Consider the following 15,535-nt stretch of genomic DNA (forward strand, 5'->3'; position numbering starts at 1 on the left):
AGATGGAAAATCTGTATTGATGAAAAAGAGTTATTGAAAGGTACTTTAGCAGATGGACAAGATTTATTGCTACATATTTATTTTTGTGACATGAGTTCACTATTCAGAACAACCACTCTGTACCATTCAGATGTGTTAAACACCTCTAAGAGAAATGTGAAATGTTTAAGAGAAATGATAAAAATGTAAGTGGAAGTAATGATGGTAAGTTTCAAAACTGTAAGCAAATGGGTCCTTAAGATGCTACCTACATGCATAGGGTAAATCAAAGTATACATACGTTTGAAAGGCTTCAAGCAAGTAAAATATAAATATTAAGACATGTTGTTTTTTCTACTGATCCAATAACAATGTTGAATCTATCTTTTCAGCATCTTGCAGAGCAGGCAAAGGGTACACGGGCCATGAAGGTGGGGAAGCTGCTGACCACTGTGTATTGGGTGATGTCACAATGCTCTTTCCTCTGGATCTGCATGCTGCTGAACAAAAGGCCCACCTCCCGGCGTCACCAACTCAGAAAGCTATCAGAGCACCAAGTTATGATGAAGCCAGGCAGGGGAAGGGAATTAGGGTAGGGAACTGCAGGGAGAGAGATCTGAAAAGAAACGGTGAGAACAAATATGCATATACTCATTCATAACAGTATAACTCACCAATAGACTCTTGAATAAAGGCGCCTCTGTGCTATCAGATTGAGACCCTTTCTGAACTGGGCATAGCCCCTTCTTTGAATCATGGAACAAGAACAAAATGCAACCTCTGAACCTAGAGATGGCAAGAGCTTTGGACTATGCTCATGCTCTGAATATCAATCATGTAACAACTATGCATTCATAACATAAACGTTTGATCTCAGCCTAGAAATTCTCAAGACTTAAATATGTATCCCACATATTATGCTTCCCAGAAAACAATGAAACTATAATTTGCTTATCTCCAAAACGTTTTCACATTTACTACTAAGGCCTGAAAGTTTTACTCATTGAACTTGAAGCGCTTTGTTCGTTGGGCAGAGGGCCTTGTTTGTTGTTCATGAAGTGCTTTGATCATCATACATGAAGCGCTTTGTCTGGAGCGCTACGCTCGTTATACTAAGGGGTGCTTTACTCATGTGGCCTGAAGCATTTTGATCCTCGTGCCAAGACCGCTTTACTCACGTAGCCTGAAACGCTTTGATTGTCGAGCCAAGGGCGCTTTACTCTTGTGACTTAAAGCACTTTGCTCGCTGTGCTAAGGGGGCGCTTTACTCATGTGGACTGAAGCTTTTTGATCCTTGTGCCAAAACCGCTTTACTCATGTGGCCTGAAAGGCTTTGATTGTCATGCCAAGGGCGCTTTACTTGTGTGGCCTGAAGCACTTTGATTATCGTGCCATGGGAGCTTTTCACGTGTGACCTGAAATGCTTTGCTCGTTGTGCTAAGGGGCGCTTTACTCATGTGGCCCGAAGCGTTTTGATTGTCACGCCATGGCCGCTTTACTCATCTGGCCTGGAGTGCTTTTATCGTCGTGCCAGGAACGCTTTACTCTTTGGACTGAAAGCGCTTTGCTCGTTGTGCTAAGGGGCGCTTTACTTTTGGAAGTAACAACTCCCTTCAAGATTGGGCTCATCAAGACATTACCGCTACGAGTACGGCCTACTCGTATCTGAATTCACCATGGAAACAAGGATACTCCGATTTGCTGTCAATCTACCATGCAGGAAATCTGTTCTTCTTCAGAGGGACCCCCACGAGTTCTGACTGCATCAAAGTTTTCAAATTAGTGAGCAATGTGCTTGGGTGTGGCTGGGCTTTATAGGCCAGCCATACCCCAGATGGCCGCTGCCTCTAGAAACCTGGGAATTGTAGTCCATTCATAGAATAGCACTGATAAGTGCATCTTGTCCTCCAATGTCCTGACCCTGGAACTACATGAGCTTTACCAAAGGGCAGGTGATGCTGATGACCACTTCTAGAACAAGAGGGGATGGCAAGTGGTGCGCATGAAGCACTGAAAATAAGCGCAGCGGAGTTTTGGGCGGGACCTGGACCGCGTACAACCTTATTCCTGACAGGTGGTGAGACCTCAGACACCGATGGACACAGTGGTATGGCGGCTGAGGGGACTGGAACATCAGCCAGCTGTTTGTCATCATCTTTGGAGGTCTCCACAAGCAGCCAGCTCCTAGTGGTGGCAGACCCTACAGGACCTTTACCACCTTCATTTGAGTAAACCAACCAAATTACCACTCTCCCTATTGTTTCCCCCCATTGGCCAAACCCAACTGCTTTTTACTGAAGAATCTATTGATCTGTTACATAGCAGTAGGGGAGACAGTAATTGTAAATGGCATCCAGGGCCTTAGTTGCCAAATGCAACAAATTTCTGGGTGTCATTCACAGTTCAATGTCTGGCATGCAGAGATCACTAGCGAAAATAGCCTCTGCACTGACTGCAGACCCCAACTAGCCCAACCTTGTGATCCTACTGCGGTCCCTTCCTTATCCCAAATCCCAACTCCCACCCCAAACCCAAGCACACGCACTTCTTTGTATGCACACATTCCAACAGACACAAGCAGCACACCCACGTATAAAAACACAAACACACAATGAAACACATACACCTATCCAACATACATGCACTACTGATACTACACGTACTACATTTACAGGCACTACAAAAATTAACACAACCACCACACCCACCAATACTCCCACAAGCACAACCATCACACCCACAGCCACAACACCCACCACCACAGACACAAGCTCCACCACCACAGACACGCCATCACACAAATAACCACCAGCACTCCCACAACCACCACAACCACAACAATAACCTCAACAGCACACGCATCCAAACAAACACAGTCACACATGCACACCTACATAAAAAACAACACCCACCAAACCCACACACTCACAGTCATCCAAATACAAAACACCTACACTACCACATGCATTTAAACATACACCAGATACACATGCATCTATACATATAGACACATACACCACAACCACACCAACCAACTCAATAGCACACTCATCCAAACACACTCGCAGAAAAGCACACCCACAACAACCCAAACACAACACACCTTCAAAGAAGCACACACCCAAACATACACCATATGCACCAGACCCATATGCACCCACAAAACTGAAAGGTACACACACATGACCCCCTCTGGATTCCTCTACCTCCCAAACCCAATCGTCTCTCACCTCTTCTACCCCTTCTCCTCCACCAAATTTCACTTCTATCTGTTCCTGAACCCTAGGAAACCCAAACCCACCTCTGCCAAGAAGAATCCTTGAGGTGTCTCTCTGTGCCCACTAAATGCCCCGTCCTGAGGAGGTTTTCCTTTGGCAGTGCAATTATGAGGCAAATTCATGGGCATAAGCCCAAATATTAATTCAGTTGATCCTGTGTTTTTGGACATTAATGGTTTATTTATTCAGATATTTTTTGACAGATGGATCTCATTTAAAAATTAAAAATAAAAATTTGAAAGTTTGTCCGGACATTATTTATTGAATAAAAGTAAATGATTGATAACAATGCTATTTATGAAATGTGAGTAACATTAATTTAAATTTATTCATGGCAGTGAACAAAACAGGTGTTATTTTGTACTTATTTGTAGAGTACATACAGTAGTGATAATGGATACCTGCCAAAATTAAAAAATGTTAAATGTTTTTTTACATTTTGATACAGGTGTGTTTATTTAAAAATTTTAATTATTAAAACATTTGGTTTAAATGAAATGTAATGATATTGAGAAAATGCACTAGACAACAGGAAATGTGACATTAAAACATATATGAAATGTTTTAACTTTAGACGTGACATTGCATGTATATTTCTTTTACACCCACTTGTTGCATTGTGCAATGCAATTACTACATTTTATTAGAATAATGTTGTTCACATAATGTGTAATGCATATCTATCTGATTTGATGGTTTAAAGAAAATGATTAAACATGCCTGTGTGGACATATTTATAATTTGGAATTAATGGGATTTTTTGCGTAGATTCCCATTAGCATGAAGGCAGTTTGGGCAAAATTGGTAATTGTTAATAAAATATACAGTTGTGTTTCATTAAATTACTCAAACTGCCACAATACACACATAAGCATTGAATATTATTATACTATTGCTTGTAAGTATTGTAAGTATTTATAGGAAATGCATGAGTCCAGAGCTAATTTAAACAGATAATTCTGATGGTAACAGTTAGAAAAGTCACTTACTTTCGGTTCCGGCAACAACATGCTTTATTTTCAACATGGTCAAGTAGCAGCAGCAAATGAAGGACTTGTATGTTTGGGTACATGGCAGCAAGAAAAGTGAAAAGTAGAAAAAGGTAAGTTTTGACCTTATATGCCTTTAAATCCACCAACTCAGGTGTGGAGGTTTAGCCACCACATTTATGTCGGCTGGAAGGCACATCATGATTGGGCTGGCCGTAAAACTGTCTGTGGTCTCACCGCCAGTCACTTTTGCCTATGGCACTTTTGACATGGGTCTAAAATTCTGATGGTGATGGGGGCTCATCAATCGAGTTTCATCTATGGGCCTGCCAGCATTTAAATAAGGTGGGCGGACTGCCTAGCCAGTGAACAGATTATCCGGTGGAAAAATAATGATGAGAACGATTCAGCTAAAAGCTAAGTCAGGCCCATGGTTTCCTCTCCCTAGACCAATGCTCAAAGCAATCTCCAAGAGTAGGCCCACCTCACCATCTGGCTGGGACACCCTAACCATGCCCACAGGACCTCCGCTTTCCATTCTGGGGTCTGGTCCTAGCTGGGCACCACCACAGCTGCCACCTCATGTTCGAGTAAAACAGTCCTCAGGCAGTCTGCTACCCTACCCTGACATCTAAGGGTCGACCACTAACCCATCCTTGAAATCTAGGGAGTATACCACCCCCTCCCTGATTTCCTGATGGTCAGTCACTACATCATCTACCTCAAGAAGCATTTATTTTCTCGACCACACACCACTACGAGCCACTCTTGGACAGCCACCCATCCCCACAAGATAACCTAAGGGATCATGGCAACCACAACCTTTTCTCACGTCTGTCACCATGAGAAACATTCTCGGGGACCACCCCACCCTCTGGCAGGATCTCCTAGTGGTACCCTGCCACCTCACACTTATAGTGGTTTTTGGCCTGCACCAATGGTAGGAAATTCTGCAAAAAGGAATGACTCACGGTGGGCTCCCTCACAGGAAATCTACCTTGCCTGCGGTAAGTGTGATAAACTCTGGGAGCCCCCAGTCACTTCCAACCCAGGGAGCAGGGCTTACCCTTTCACCCCATTCTATGTTGTAGGTACCTATTTCAGGCCCTAAATCCATAAAGAGGCACCCGCCCTTTTCAGGTCTACTTTCCAGTTCTGAGGTTCAAAAGACACTATGGCCTGGAAGACCCGAAACGGAGTTAGTGTGTAAATCCCCACCCCACAATCACGTTGTTAAACATGGAAACAAGCTGTAATAAGCACAGTTAGTACATCAACCACCCATCATTTTTTCACAACATATGCGTGTTAGGGCTTTTCTTTCCCACAATATGAGGTCACATAACCAAATCTTTGAACCCCTATCAGAGGCTTTTGCTCTGATATTTGTGTTTTAATGCATAGGTAGTGTGTAGCAAAACTGAACTCATCAAACGTTATCAATGCTTACTAAAACTCTGTACCATTGATTCCAGTTCTGAGCATCAATTTAAGAAATTGAGTTAATAATTATATAGGATGTGAGGCCTGCACAAGTAATAGGTCATAAATGTTTTCTCACTAGAGCTACGAACCCCATTGTAGTACGTGACTCTCACAGGGTTGCAAAGCAGAGCAGTCCAAGTCCAAATCAGGGGAGTTGGTGTGAGCTGGTATTCCCCATTTGCTGGCACACAATAACAACACTCAATAATCCATTGTCCAGTCAGTGCCTTTTCTTTGAAAAATGAAATGTACAATCATTATACAGTCACTACTACATGTAATTTACAAATATATACATCCGATATATGGATTTTGAAACCACATTCAAACCCTACTGTCATGACCCCTAAAGTCACAGTACCCCAATTATACCAGGTACAACACCACTATATAGAGGTGGTCATTTTAAATAAAACATACAAATTTGCTTAGTTAAAGGGTACCCATAAATATAAGCCAATCCTATTGACTTTATCAAAGGGTCACCACATTAAAATATGAGGCAAGCCTATTGGCTTTGTCAAGGAGTCTGTTCTGTTTGTCAGTTGGTCATCACATTATAAGTCCAATAATCACATGTTAAAAGAATCACCATCATATCACTGGAATTAGTAACCATGTTTAAAATCCATTTCCAAAATAAAGATTTTAAGTCTGACTTTACCATTAAAGAGGACTTACAATCACAATTGAAATGAGTGGAAGAAGTAGTTCTCTAGATGTCTTGAATCAAAATTTAGCACTTAATACATGTAACAATGTAGCCCATTATTCTCTCCTGCAATTACCAGCCTTGCTACAGTGAATATCGTTTTTGTGGATACTTCACTGTAAGGAAATATTCAACATAAATGTCTACACGTCCTACTTCCTGCCTCTATGGGCAATAGGCTTGTGCATGGCCTGCACACGTGCTCACATGCATGTGCACATATGTTCATGTGGAACCAGCCCAGTGCCTCTTACCCTAGCTGCACTGCAGTGGCTTTATCTTAAAAGGTGGACATTGGTGGCAAATAAGAGCACTATAATTACTATGCAATTTTCATGACTGAGACTCAGGTAGTAAGATTCAGCTACTGTAAAGGTCTACAACCTGGTGTACTAAATGGACGGAACCCATTTGCAACAATTTGCTATGTTTTTCTTCATATTAAATGGTCGGCAACATTCAGAAAAGCAGAAGGTTAGTAAGATTTTACCAAATAATTATGTGTTTTTAAATGGTTAAAAAGTTGGGGTGTCATTATTTTGTGGTGTTAAATTAATTTAAAAAAAACAAGGTGATATTGCATTTGTAGAAGAAAGATGCTCTAGTGTCTGAGTGAATAACCACCGCCAAAGCCAATATCTGTGGCTTGTCATATGACACTACCAGACAGGCAAAACTACAAGCACCCATTCTGAGGGCACCCTTTTTGCCCTGATCACCCCTATTTTTTTTATTTATAATGGTGGTTACTTTCTCTGAGTGTGCCCTGGGCTCTGCTAATTAGGCACAGGGCCAGTGCTCTGTTTAAAAGGTATATGGTAATTTGTGTAATTACAATTGTTCAGACAGCCTACCTATAAGACCCTAGTACATGATAGGGCATGTAGGTTTAGAAACCCCAGTGGATCTAATCCACTCAGATGTGCACTACTGTGGTCTCCGCTGTAATTATGAAGCAAGCCCTGCTTCCTGAGTCTACAGCTACCTATGTTTTATATGCCCTTGCAAGGGTAAAAAGTTGCCCATTTTTATTTTCCCCATTTTAGCACTGTAGCTCCATGGTCTAACTTGGGAAGGTTTGAATAAAAGTCTAATGTTTGAGAGGGATGAGCTTGCACAGTGATTTCAAGTATCAAAATAATAGTTATGATAAATCCAACAACTTGCCAAGGTTAGGTTTATCATAACTATTACAGGAAATGAGTTTTAGAACTGCTTTCATAAAGTTGCCTAAAACAGTCCAGTGGCAGCCTCTTCTGACTGGTCAGCCTTTGACACGCTGAGCCAAGCTGCTCTGCTGAGGTGTGAATTGACCTCAGCTGAAATTCAGGTTTGCTCCCTAAATCTGTGGAGCTCTTTGCAGTTGACATTGAGAACCCAGACCTCCAGGAATCCCAGAGGCCTCCCACTGATGTAAGCCATCACCATCAAACTGCAACCTGACCTGCTGAGGAGACTCACTCAATGTTCAGGGAAAAAGAACCAAAAAGTGACTACATCCACAGGTAAGATTTTGACCAGGTTCTACTGCTCATCGTAGCAGTTCCATGCTCCAACACAGCCAGTCTTAAAGTTTTACATTGTGCCGGTTAGGTGAGATCAGATAGCCCTGGTTGATGATTTTCACTTTTTGGAGGTAGAAAGCACTTTTTTACATTTAATCTTTAAAACTTCATATCTTCAGTTCACTACTTTCACTTTTTGTCATCTTGGTGTCATTTTAAACTATTTTTCTGAATAGGTGTTGTTTTTTTATTGTGTGTTGTGTTACACGGATTTACAGTTTTGATGATATTAAATGCTTTACACCTATGACTCCTAATTTAAGTCTGACTGCTCATGAGCCAAGCTGCCAAGGGTTGATCAAGGATTAATTTATTAAGACTTTGACTGGATCTTATTTGTGATTGTGTTGTTATTAATAGTTGTGGATACCTACCTGCACAACCCAATAAACGACTTTCCAATACGTATAAAAGCATAAATATATGTACAAGACAATGTTAAAGGCAGACATTCAGAGGGAAATCATAGAGGTATCCACCCATGTTCACCGAGAAAACACAACAGACGTAATTGCTAAATTATTTTTCTGATATATATCTTCTGAAAGGTAAGAAGGAAATAAAGTGCAGTACATAAAAAAGAAATGGAAAGGGTAGATTTTTAATGTAAATTAAGTTTGGAATGAAAATTAGAAGTCTTGCCAAGACATGTAAAACTTCATCATATGTCCTACTTTTTGAAGAAATGCACCCTGCCCTATGAGCCCTTAAGTCCTACCTTAGGGGTGATTTATTTGCATTTAACAAATAGTTTATTCTACCTAGCTGAAATGGCAGGTTAAAGCTGCAGTACTGTTATGGGTTCCCCTTAGCACGAAGGCTTGACATCCTTATCGTACCTTTAGGCCTGTAGTATGTTACCTTAAATAAACACACATGCTTTATTAATTTTAAATGCTTTTTAGCAAAGCCAGCTTCTTAGCTTATTGTTTGTCTATTTTAGCCAGATGCTTTTTCTGAGAGGGCATAGTTGTTTGTGCTGTACATTTCCTCTGCACCTCAGCACGCATTATACTCTGTGGCTGTCATGCTCAGTACATGATATTCCAAAAACGACTGCTGCACCAAGAGTTAGGAAACACCCCTCAAACACAGACATATCAACACATCAGGCATGTTCATAGAACACTGTACTATTTGTTGTATAAACACCACGCAGTGATAAGGAAGGTAGGGGACCTTCCAGCCATCTCCATTTGGGAATGTACATCATTCTATTGACAGCTCCACTGATCCTGGCATTGACTTTTCCGCCAACCGGGAGGATTGCCAACAGACAACATAGACTGAGATAGGCAAAGGGGATCTCAGGGTTAAGACATTAGGGAGTAGATAGGATTGATTAGATTTCATATTCATACTGGAACAGTGGGATTGTTTATTTTCTTCACTTCACTGGTATTCATAATCACTATTTTATGCTTCATCTGTCACCACCCACATTTTTTATAATAGAATGCAAATGCTGCAGTAAAAATATTGAAACCTATCATGCATGTCCTTGTTTTCCTTGGCATGTGTGAGACGTTATGTAACTGAGAGCGGCTTTTACTAGTATAGATCGGGATGGTGTGGGAGCCAGACTAAGTAAACCACAAATACAAGGTAATTCCAGTAAGGATATGACCAATCAAGTAGAAGAGGGCACTAAAAATCATTGATATAAGAAAAAAACAATACAGATGAAGCAAAACAAAGAGTAGAATCACATTTCAAGACCTCAGAGAAACAATACAATCATAGGTAACATGACACTTTAAAACTTCCAGACAGATATCAGTATACTGATACATGCCTGTCTCGTTCTTTTTAGGACTCATTTGACAAAAGAATTGAGAGAGGTGAGCAGTCAGGACACTGAAACAAGTATGAGAAACTGAAAAAGACTCACAATACTCTTCAGAAATCACAATTAATAAGGAAGGAAAATGTCCACAATAAAAACTGCAGTTCAAAAAGAAAAAGGATGCAGTAAAAAATGCCACACATACCGAGAACAATACTAAAGAACAATATGTGGGCAGTGACTCTGCTAGACAGTGCAGCAGAAATCACGATAGTTTGCCACAATCTTCAAGACCTTCTGGATGTGCTAGCAACTAATGACTTACTTGAAGCTGAAACAGCAGACAGGCACGTCTTCCTACCCGACAGGGCTTACAAACTAAAAATTCAAATTGAGGGAGACATTGAGTGCACCATGAAAGTAATCTTATATTGAGTATTATCACTCAATTATGATATTCTATTGGTGGAAAAAGGTTGCCCACCAGAATTTATCTGTACGCGCCCACCAGGAGAAGAGGTCAATTTGCCTTCTTCTCAGTCCATGTTCCAGATACATTAAACGAAGCCTATGCTAGAGGCTGGGCTTTGGCACAGGCACCAACACTGTACAGCAACCATGTGGGTTTAGACAGGGATTCCCCTTACCATGTCATACCAATGTGATCAAACCCGCAAATACAACCTCATTATCCTACTAAACATGAAGCTAAAGTCCCAATGAGGGAAATTCTATCACAACTTGAGTAGCAGGGAATAACTGAATCCTGCATATTTTTTCTGCCAAAATCTGGTGCCTGAAACTGGGGTCTAAGCTCGTTTTCTACTTTGGGGTGCAAACACAGATTTTGTTGTCTTCCTCAAGGGTATTAGAACAGTTCAATACTGTTCTCTGCCTATGTGACATCTATATTGCATGATATTGATCTAATGTAGATGATATCCACCTGACAGATGGCAACCTCAACACACATTGAGCCGGTGTGGACTGCATTGTTTTTGGCGTTGTTGTACAAGGCTACAAGTTTATTTTCAACTGTCCTATTCCCAGGATACAAATTGTCAAATGAGGGAAGAATCCTAGCACCACAATTCTTAGAGAAATGTGTACAATTACATCTATCAAACACCATCAAGAGACTGCAATCATTGCTTGGTTTCTTTAACTTTGGCAGAACATATATTCCAGACTATGCACAACTCATCAAACCACTCTATTGCTTAACTTGTCCCGATTTTTCAAGCAACATTGGACACCACTGCCCACACAGATTTTCAGATCATTACAGACTGACATGCTAGAAGCAAAACATTGCACTGGTGGTAACTACGATTGCTTTGCGACCACGTTTGCGGTCACAAAGCAAATTTACATTGCACTGGGACTCGCAAATAGGAAGGGGAACACCCCTTCCTATTTGCAACTCGCAGTCCCATTTTGCGAGTCGGTAACCAGGTTACCGACTAGCAAAATGGGACTGGGCATCGCGATGTGGCTTTTGTGCCTCGCAAACAGTGATTTTTGCTGTTTGCGAGGTGAAAAAGCCTTGCTACATCTGGCCCCTGGTGGGTTCAGAGACTCAAAGGGAAACACCATAAAACACAGATTGCTGTAGGTAAAGGTGGCAGATCTTCAAGACAAGCTGCTACGGGTCATATAGTAATACATTAGTTCATCAACATTGTGGAATACACATTGTAGGAAACTCTTTGACTGACAAAGCAGCCAAATCTGTAGTTGCTATGGCTTCTGTTGCTGCAATAACTTGTTCTCATACGAAGGTCGATGATGACATTCTGGCTAGTGTGAAAGTTTCAGCTGATGACATGCCTTTACCATAAGAATATCCTGCAAAATATTCCTACCATTTAAGTGCTCAAAACATCGCCTTTGTTACAATACCAGGGGTGGGTGATTGTGTGATCACCAACCAAGACCAAAAACTATATATGATTAAAGATGCAAATGAGGGTGTTGCTTTTGTCCATGCTGGTGTGGCGGCTACCATCTCACTATTACAGAAACTGTATTGGTGGCTTGGTCTTTGCAAGCAGACAAAGCAGTATAACTTTACTCATGATATTAGCCAACAAATTAAAAGGTCATAGGTTAAATGTCCAGTGCAGACATCCCTCTTATTTCCAATAAGCCTTTTCAGTGTGTACCTAAACCATTGTGATCACTTAAATTCTGCTGATGCATACAAATACATTCTACTTGCTGTAGACCTTTGCTCAGGTTCCTATGGGTTTGGCCACAGTGATCAGCTGACCTTTGCCAGGCTTCCAACTATGGAGTCAAGTCTCCTTCCATAGAATGAGATAGACAGAGGGGCTAACTCCACTATGCTCTCAAGGTTTAGACATTAGGGAGTAGGTAGGAATCATTAGATTTCATAACCTTCTTAGGATAGTGGTATTGTTCAATTTCTTCACTTTATTGGTAACCATAATCACTGTATTATGTGCCATATGCCTAATTATCACAGCCCACGTTTTTTAGAATTAAATGTAAATGCTTCAATAAATATATTGACACCCATCTTGCATCTCTTTGTTTGCCTTGGCATGCCTGAGACTCTGTGTAACTGAGAGAATGGGCACAATCTCTTCACCACGGCTTCCCTGAGGAGTCAGAGTGTCATGTTTTCAGGATGCCAAAAATCACCTCTACTTTCTAGGTTGTGGTGAGGTGCTGCTTCTTAGCTGACAAAGTCAGTCCGACAGTTTCCAGATGGTGTGAGACTGACTCAGTCACCCACACTTGGTGGTGCCGCAGCCCTAAACTCTGCAGCAATGGGAGGTGTGAGACATGTCTAAAAAGGCTACTTTAGTGGTTGGCACAATGAGTGCTGCAGACCCACTTCTAGCATTAATTTGCCAGCTCTGGGTACATGTAGTACAATTTACTATGAACATGCAAGTAAATTAAACATGCCAATTGGGTGTATGGCAATTTAGAACTTTAGCAGTGGTGACACTGCCATTGACCTGCTGCCACAGGAGCACCAACATAGACATTGGGAAATGTAAATGGCTACAGTGACAAAGAGGGCACTGACATGGAGACTTTGTGAAATGCAATTTGATTAAAGAAGATCAAAATGGGCCTTAATATCCAGAATGAATTGCATTGTTTTCTGTAATCTTCTGTATTGAACACATTTTTTAAGGTGTGGCATGAATGAATTATATCATCTGCAATGTGTTAATTTTGTAAAGGTAGATCCCAATAAAGGATCTTGTGAATCATGATTTTGACACAATGGAGAGAAAAATACCTTCTTCTGTACTCTGAAAATTTTGTAAAGTGTGAACCCGATATAGGAAACCATTAATCATGAATGTGCATAAATGAATTATGTCATCTGCACTGTGTTAGGTTTATTAGGGTACATCACAACACAGGATAGTGTGAATCATGACTGATATGAAAGAGAGAAACATACCTAGCATGCATGCATTTTGTTTTTAAAAAGTGAGAATGTTTTATATCATACTCCTCCAAAAGAGCATGTATGTGGTAGGTCTTTGTCCTTAATTATTTGTTACAATGGAATCAGATTATGGAATTGTGGCATTTGCTGTAATTGGATGCTTAGATTATCTTGTTCCTGTTTACTTGATGCCAATATATGCCTGTATATGAAAATGAGAAGAACATTATATAATATCTGACTTTTATTTCGTAATCAAATTATAATATAGTCCGATTTATGGTTAAAGATTGAATTGGAGAGGACTGGATGTACAAATGTTGCTGTTCATCAATGGCAATATGTGCTTATAGCACTACACAGCATTTTGTTTATTTCTGAATCTGATAAATTCTGAGATTGTCCTGGTTCCCCCTATTCAAGGGCTCTCTGTAAAAATGAGGGGCTTACATAGTGATAATATACAAACATCAATTTTAGTGGTTTTACGCATGCTATTAGACTTGTATACTTCATGGTTTTTGAAAAGCAAATATGGCGGCTGCATAACACTCATTAGAAGCTGAAAACTTGCAGTCCTAGTTTTATGTTCACTATCCTTTATATATAATATAATTTAGTGATTCTGTATAGATGGTCACCAAGATGCTGCTTGTTTTGAAAGGCAGAGGTAAATACACTTTGGAAAGTTGAAGACCATTTGTTCTATTTTCATTTTTACTCTGCTAGTCTTGTGATACCATTCAGCGTTTGTATTTAAAAGGGTATCAAGATTGTACCCCATTGAACGCTATGAGCATGCGATTCTTGATGCCTTATAAAAATATGGTGTATTGTCAACTCATTTTCAATTTGACTATAGGAGATTACCATGCGTGAACACGTATTCAGGTTTTATTTTATACATGATGGTGATTAAACCTGCTTTAGGAACTGCATATGCAATTTAGGAGAGCTACTTGACTTTTGTATTGTCTGCATGCTAAAACGAACTGTGAGAGATGATGACATTTTATTTTATTAATAATTAATTAAAGCCATAAAAATAAGTTCCTTCCACATAAAATTTAACAAATATTATTAGTGCTATAAGAGATTTATAGTACTGTAAAAGTAGAGAAATAGAAATTATATGATACATTCTACAGATTTGGGTTACCCCTACTTGAATCCGAATGTTAGTACAAGACTTTGTTTCAGTGCTGGATGAGTACTCTCTGATACGATATTGGTGCAGTAAAACATTTGTGGTACAGTAAAAGTCGTAAGAAGAAAATAGCATGCTACATTCTACAGGTTTGGTTTGCTCCTACTTAGATCTGATTGTTTGGTACCAGCATTTGTTGCAGCACTGGCTGAGCACTCTGCAATGCTGCCTAAGAACCTTTCATACTTTAAGGTGTTCATACTGAGTTAAAGGATTTTGTTGCCATTTTCGCCCTTCCTGTGACTAGGTTGTTTCAGGGGACAGCAGTTTTGAACGAGAATGAAAAAATTGTCCAAAACTGGACCCGCCTAATATTCAATATGGTATTTCGTGGGTTAAAAGCCTTGATTAATGCTTGTCTACAGGATCTGATCCTTAAACCATTTAATTATTTTTTTCAGTCAAAGTCTTCTTTCAGCAGCCATAGCTGGGCAGATGCAGACCATGTGCACCAAGTTTTCTTTTGCCAGGTGACATAGACAGCACTCCTGGGAGCCTACTCGCTGCTCTTTCTTCCATTTTGGCATGAGGTCTAGCATTGGAATTTCAACCTGCCTGAGTCTTAGAAAGCATTGCTTGATTTTCCGTGAGTAGGGGCCAGCCATAATTGGTGATTCTTTGAATGTTTTTTAAGAGTTAAGGATCAACCAACTATGCACCCTTTTAGCCAGAGCCCCCCTATCCTCTAGCCAGTTCTGTAATTTACTCGATTTATTCACTGCTTTGTTGAAAGCTGGGATGGGAAACAACTAGTCCCATACCTCACCTAAGTTCAAAAGACTTTTACTCTTTTCTAGATACCTTAAGAAATTGCAATTCCCTCTTTCTGAGATAATTTCCTGCCAGATTAGATTAGCTAAAAACCCTTTTGGGGCACAAATCAGTTTGTAACAGCATTTGGTACATGCCGCCAGACGGGCTAGCGACTGCTTGACCAGCATATATTCCAGTCTGACCGGGGCTGGCGAGGCACTTGTATGTCATGCTTGTATGTCTTTATCAGTAGCTTATCCAGGAGATCTACTTCCAGTCCCCTCATTATTTCAGTCCCATAGGTGAGGGTTGGATGTAATTTTGCTCTCATTATGGCTGTTAATG

Source organism: Pleurodeles waltl, chromosome 9, assembly GCF_031143425.1.
Source record: "Pleurodeles waltl isolate 20211129_DDA chromosome 9, aPleWal1.hap1.20221129, whole genome shotgun sequence".
Taxonomy (NCBI): domain Eukaryota; kingdom Metazoa; phylum Chordata; class Amphibia; order Caudata; family Salamandridae; genus Pleurodeles; species Pleurodeles waltl.